Here is a 7,099-nt window from a genome sequence, read left to right as displayed (position 1 = left end):
TACATCAAGCCATATTAAGTGTTTATGTTTTTCTACAGGAGGAAAACGCTTAGCGAGAGACTGCATTGCGTTCATATTCTGCTGTTCTGTGGCCACGGATTTGCGGGTCTTGTCTTTTTCTTGCAGGACCCTGTACGTTATTGTACTAAATTAGTTTTAATCATTAAATCACCACCACAGCATCTTGTCTCCATTGGCAACACGCACGATTTGTGTCGATTGCAAGTGACGTCGCAGGTAGCGGAGAGTGCAAGTGACATTGTAATTTAGTTTCTTTTTTTTTTTCTTGTCTTCACCACCTGGCTACTGTTGTAAAATGTTGAGAGATTCAAACAAACAAAAAAAAAAATCAATAAATAGAACAAAATAAAAAATAAAGACTGCAAGTGACGTCACTTGCGGAAGTGCAAGTGTCTGAGAGTGCAAGTCTGACAGTGCAAGTGCAAGTCTGCAGACAGACCCTTCTCAAATTTTTCGAAATATAGAGATACAACTATTTGAAAATCTGGAATCTGAGGGTGCAAAAAAATAAATGAATAAATGTCCAAATGAAGTTCTTAGCTATGCATATTACTAATCAAAAATTAAGTTTTAATATATTTACAGTAGGAAATTGACAAAATATCTTCATGGAACATGATCTTTACTTAATATCCTAATGATTTTTGGCATAAAAGAAAAATCTATAATTTTGACCCATACAATGTATTTTTGGCTATTGATACAAATATACCCCAGCGAATTAAGACTGGTTTTGTGGTCCAGGGTCACATATGACAAATGCCATGTAAATAACACATTCCGACATTGTCAAAATAGAAGTTGGAAATTAATATATATGGGTTTATTTATTTACATTATATGCAATTTATTATAGATAATATAAATCTCGTGTAGATTATTAACATTTGAAATATAATGACCCTTCCCAAAAAACGGATGGTAACCTACACATTTACAAGCCAACAACACACACTGAAATGCATTACCTGTGCATGAGCAGATGTCCATCATTACAGTCAATGTCTGTCCACATGCTTCTGTTGGCTGGGTGTAACAGTCCACACACATCTATAATTCTGTAGGGCAAAGACAACATTTCTAAATAGCAGTTAATAATTAAATTGAACACATTTTCAGAGACTTACAGATGAGTCACACTTTTTACTTGAATATCATCATCAAGCATGTCTACGCTTTATTTTTTCAGTGACAATCGATTCCTGCACTTTATCACAGTGTGTGTCGGTTTTATTTGTTTTATGGGCTGGAATATGTGCTGTTGAGTGACTGCAGGATTTGTACTTCAGAAAGTCTGCACGTGTCATGACATCGGTCATGATGAAGCATCATGTTGTCAAGGATCTGAAGGTGTCAGACTGAACCTGATGCTCGATTACCCCACCTAGTGGAGCGGATGGAAAAATGCACTTCAGTTTTAATTCAAATTTTAGTGTCAAGTGTCACACATACTTTAACATTTTCATACCATTAAATGTATATATATATTTTTATTTTTCAATTAAATGTCTATAAGTCAAATGACAAACAGCTGATCATCAGCTCCCTCTTGTGGCCAATGTGTTTCAAGAGTTTCATGAAATGGCAAACTCATGTTGACCGGTTGTAGGTGAGATGGCTGAGATTTAAATTTCATGTATTTTACAACAAATCTATATTTTTGTCAGGGTCTCAGCCAACAGAGCAACATGGTTCTAGTATAATTTCCGTAAATTATCCAGATCTGCTCTTAACTGATAAAGATAAAATATGTTGAACTCAATGGCAAATTCACAGTGTGAACATAAGACACAGAACAAAAGATCTTACAAGATGCTTCCAGTAGGTCTCTGATTTAAGTAGATGTTTATTTATTTACAAATTTTTCAATCATGTTTGTTGACAATTTGGTTATTTGTATTCATTTTTTTTTTTTTATATATATATATATATTAATGACAGGCACTTGGTTTAAACCAGAACAGTGTCAATGTTCTCCGCAGCCGGTACTCTTACTTTCATTAACTCATGGAGTGGAGTGTGTTAATAATGAGAGCAGCAAATAAAACGTGTGAGAATGGTGCCCCTAGGAGGAGTTGTTCTTGAGGCAGATCACCTGCAAGGAAGTCAGCTAACGGGGATGACGTGTGGATGGACGCGTAACGTATGACGTGCTTCCAGCGTGTTGCTTCTGGACACAGTCCAGTAAGTTGGGAGAAATGGCATTTTGTACCTGCATGTCCAAGCGTCACCCAAGCCTACTCTGGTCTAAGCGTATTGGCACAGCTGATTCGGACACATTCTGGTCAGTTAGACGCCTCTTCGTTCCCAAAGCACTCAAACCTGGTCAGTGACAGATATGGCCACATATACATCAAAAAGTAGCCTATTTGGTTACAAATTACAAATACTTGCTCATCAAATGTATTTAATTCAAATACTGTTGTGAGAAATGTATTTAATTAAAATGAGTAATTTGTAATTTGAAGATACAAAAATATTTACAAGCAATCATGTGAAGTGCAAGAGACAGCGCCATTCCATTTAGTAATACTGGAGTTAGACACACATATGAGAAGAGAAGTGCTTACCCATCCTTGAACAACTTCTTAACAACATTCTTTAACCCTAACACTAAACAATATATTGATCCCTATTTCTTCTAATTTCTTATGTTCACTTTTTTACTTGAATATCATCATCAAGCATGTCTACGCTTTATTTTTTCAGGTTTCTTTATCGCTTCTTTAGCAGCATGTCAAAAATGAAGCAGTCCTGTGAAACTATTGTCATACCACCATGTCGGCAGATGAGGTTCATTAGAATTACACTGTTATGATAGTTTCCCATGAATTTTCCCAGCGAAACTGCCCTGAATCCTTCACATAAAAATTAGTCTACAGGCTCTCGTTTTTTACGTTTCGTTACATGCTGTTCACACATTGGCAATAAAATTCTTTCATAAAGCCCCTTTAAAATTTTAATTTTGTCCACAGAAACAAGTAGGTAAATTTAGCTAGCAAGCAAAGTTGTAGAGCAGTACAGCTTTTTCTTCTGTGAGCAATATCTGATTGTATATATTTTAGTACATACTTAGGCAGTTTGCACTGAACACCAAAACAGCTTCTTTCATTGTTGTTTTTTTTTTCTCCAGTTGGAAGATGGAACCATGGACGAATTAAAGGGATAGTTCACCAAAAAATTTAAATATTCATACCATTAAATGTCATTCCATAATAATGGAAGCATATGGGTAGCAATATTCATTTTGAAATGTAATATGTATTTCTGTATTTAACTTTACATATTCCCATACATAATGTGCAACATGAAAATAAAAATTCCATCATTTACATTTGCCATTTCCTACACTAGTTTTAATATGTAAATTAAATACATATTTTATCGCTTTATAAGTTGCAAAATTAAAATTAAAATGTATTCCCCAAATTTATTAGACATGTTTAACATGTCAAACGTATCAGCAAAATGAACATTTAAATGCTGTTTTTCCTAAATGCATTTAGACTTACGGGTAGGAAACTTGGGATTGCATTTTCATCATAATACTAACAAAATAATAATTGTATTAATAATAATTAATAATTGATAATTGTAACAAAATGCAGTGAGAATTTCAAAATGCATTCTGAACCAACGGTATAGCAAAAGGGTAGCAAAATGGTGATTTAAATGTCTTATTTTTCTTAAATGCATGACACTTACACTTAAAGGGGTCATATGATGCGATTTCAAGTGTACAGTATTTGAAAAATAATGTGTTTTTTGAACATTAAAGCATGTCAACATATTCTGTTACACCAAATATACAAAATAATGATCTTTAAAATAGCATCATATGACCCCTTTAAGACGTTTAAATTCCGAGCCGATCACGCCCCCAACCTGTCAATCATTACATCAAGGCGGGGCTCAGCAACAGGATGCAGGATAGGTCAATATTCACCATTAACCAAACGCTTTTCACCTGCCTCAACATTGCTCAGTTTGCGCACAACTCCACAGGCTCTCTGGCTCAGGAGGTAAAGCATTGTGTTTTAAACGTGGAGACCTGAGTTCTAATCCCACAACTACTGAAAAGTTGAATCCAATAAAACAAAGCTCTCAATAGAATCCCATCCTAGACACCTGACAAATCCACAGAATCAGTAGCGCATAAGATACATCTTTGCATTTTAATCTTAATGGATACTGGTCAAAACAGTGTCATATTTTGATTATTTAAGCTGTAAAAGTTAAAATCATGTTTTAACTCAACACAAAAAACAATAATCCTATAAAGGCAGGTGTCATGGACATGGATTATGTTTTGTCTTGGACTATATATATAATGGTTATCTTTACAAGCAGCACAAGGGACACTGCAACTCTACAAACTATGATTTTACAGACGGAACACATGGACAAGTGTGGACACACGTCATCAGCATCAGCTATCCATGATGTGAATATCTCACATATATCATAAAACTAAAATCTGCAAAACGCATACCTAATTGTGAAGTATTTTTAATGGAAATGGAGTCACTGAGAAAATCTTTAATGGTAGCCAGTAACTAAAAGAATGATACATTGTTAAATGTTATGGAGAAATTCTTTGCATAGTAACGCCTCTCCACACATCACCAAACACTTTGGAATCTGTCTTTAGAAAAAAATAAAACAAAATATCTGATTACTGTTGATTTTTTCCCCCCCTTTTCTAGCATTTCTCTGTTTTATTTATCTATTTGTTTATTTTCTTCTGTAGACTACCTGGTATATTATTGTCTCTCTTTTGAATGATCCCTTTCTGTATGTGTGGTGTAATATGTTGTAACACGTATTTGTTCCATTAACAATAATAATAATATGATGATGATATTGATGAGAATATCTGAACAGCGCAACAACGATTCTTCTGAAGGTCCGACAGGGAGTTCAGCAAGGCAGCAGCATATACACAAACTCTGATAAACCTTTGCAGAAGACCCCGTCAAAAAAATAAAGTTATAGACTAGTCCATGTGCGTTCATTTTGAAGTGTCCGCGCACAGATGATGCAACACAACGCACTGTATTAGTAGTAGACTTACTTACAGGTGAGTCGAGTGACACTCGATTCCTTCACTTCATCGCAGTTTGTGTCGGTTTTATTTGTTTATGGGCTGGAATATGTGCTCAGCTGTTGATTCTGGCATCTGCAGGATATGTAGGCTAATGAAAACAGTCTACACGTGTTGTTGCAAGCATCCGAAGACATCAGACTGAACCTGGAAATCGCTTTCGCCGCCTAGTGGAGCGGATGGAAACCTGCTTATCAATTTCTGCAATACGAGTCGGATTTTAAAGGGGTCATATGATGCGATTTCAAGTTTTCCTTTCTCTTTTTGAACATTAAAGCATGTCAACATATTCTGTTACACCAAATACACAAAATAATGATCTTTAAAAAAGCATCATATGACCCCTTTAACCAAATGAGTTTCACGTTGAGTCATCGACTACATTCCAAAATGACTATTTAAAGACTGTTTATTTTGTTTAATGTGTTTATACCAATGTACTCCCCCACTCGGTTAAATTTTTTATTTTATACATTTTTTTACTTATTTCTCTCTCCTTTCAAACCACAGCTGAGGGGGGATGAACTCTGAACTCTGGTCTCCTGCATCAGGTTTAGCTTTGACACCAAGAGCTCTGGCCACTGGACCATCAGCATCTCACACAAAGAGCATTTCTTTTGTAGCATTAACTCACACATATAAACAAAACACATGCAGAGTGTGAATGTATGCATGTGCATTTATTTCGTTAATCAAATTTAAGTCCTATACAATCAGTGCATTTTGATATAGCTATGAATCTATCTTTAGAATTTTGTTGCCCTATATTTTGTCCTGTTTAGTCTATTAACAAACATGAATCCAGTAGATTATTTCTAACAGTGTCACGACAACATCAGCAGAGAAAAACACTGCTTATTATTCTACTTTATAAGATTTCTAGGAATTGCTTCCTTAGATCCATATTCCAAGAACAGGCAATTATACAGAAAATGCTACACTTTAAGTGTCAGTCGTTCGTGAGACGACACAAATTTCCTATACACTTTGGTTTCATACTTCAGTATAAAAAAAGTGTTATTTTTTGTTATAATATATTTTAATTATTTTTATGTTATCATAATAATATTATGATTTTTGTCATCATCATAATCATTATGTTTATCACAATAAACTAAAAAAATATGAATAACCTTAAACTTGAGACCAAATGAAAGATTCGGGTGTCTCATCTTTTGTCATCCCTAATGAGATTGTATCTCTGATATATTTTAAAACAAATCTATGATTTTGTCAGAATCTCAACAAGCAGGAAAACATTGAATCTAGCAGTTAATTGAGGAATTTTCATCTCTCAACTGAAGGGGTAAGGAAGACAAAATGGGTGATGTGTTGAACTGAAAGTCACAAATGGGCGACATGCAAATAAATAAAACATGAAAGAAAGGTTTTTCATAAGACTGTTTGTTGTAATGCTTCCTTTTAATTTAAAGTGATCTTTATTGCTGTTGTTCACAATTAAAGTGTTTTCATATTGTTGTGACTGTGTTTTCACTGGTCACAGGTGCATCTCAATAAATTAGAATGTCGTGGAAAAGTTAATTTATTTCAGTAATTTAACTCAAATTGTGAAACTCGTGTATTAAATAAATTCAATGCACACAGACTGAAGTAGTTTAAGTCTTTGGTTCTTTTAATTGTGATGATTTTGGCTCACATTTATCAAAAACCCACCAATTCACTATCTCAACAAATTAGAATATGGTGACATGCCAATCAGCTAATCAACTCAAAACACCTGCAAAGGTTTCCTGAGCCTTCAAAATGGTCTCTCAGTTTGGCTCACTAGGCTACACAATCATGGGGAAGACTGCTGATCTGACAGTTGTCCAGAAGACAATCATTGACACCCTTCACAAGGAGGGTAAGCCACAAACATTCATTGCCAAAGAAGCTGGCTGTTCACAGAGTGCTGTATCCAAGCATGTTAACAGAAAGTTGAGTGGAAGGAAAAAGTGTGGAAGAAAAAGATGC

The 7,099-nt window shown here is 34.8% G+C and overlaps 1 long non-coding RNA gene across 3 annotated transcripts in view; it reads right to left on the bottom strand.

Annotated features, from left to right (window-relative positions):
• LOC107690712 (uncharacterized) overlaps nt 1-7,099 on the bottom strand; it is a 49,629-nt gene that overhangs the window by 39,533 nt on the left and 2,997 nt on the right. The window contains exons 1-3 of one of the 3 annotated variants that reach the window (XR_001634482.1): nt 5,096-5,278; nt 2,234-2,343; nt 990-1,079 (exon numbers count right to left, since the gene is read on the bottom strand). This is a non-coding gene — a long non-coding RNA (uncharacterized LOC107690712). Of the gene's footprint in view, nt 1-989; nt 1,080-2,233; nt 2,344-5,095; nt 5,279-7,099 lie in introns of those variants that run through there. The other 2 variants (XR_001634480.1, XR_001634483.1) reach the window with 2 other exon arrangements.

Source organism: Sinocyclocheilus anshuiensis, unplaced genomic scaffold (genome assembly GCF_001515605.1).
Source record: "Sinocyclocheilus anshuiensis isolate Anshui unplaced genomic scaffold, SAMN03320099.WGS_v1.1 scaffold641, whole genome shotgun sequence".
Classification (NCBI taxonomy): Eukaryota; Metazoa; Chordata; class Actinopteri; order Cypriniformes; family Cyprinidae; genus Sinocyclocheilus; species Sinocyclocheilus anshuiensis.
This window is presented reverse-complemented; position numbering and strand designations above follow the sequence as displayed.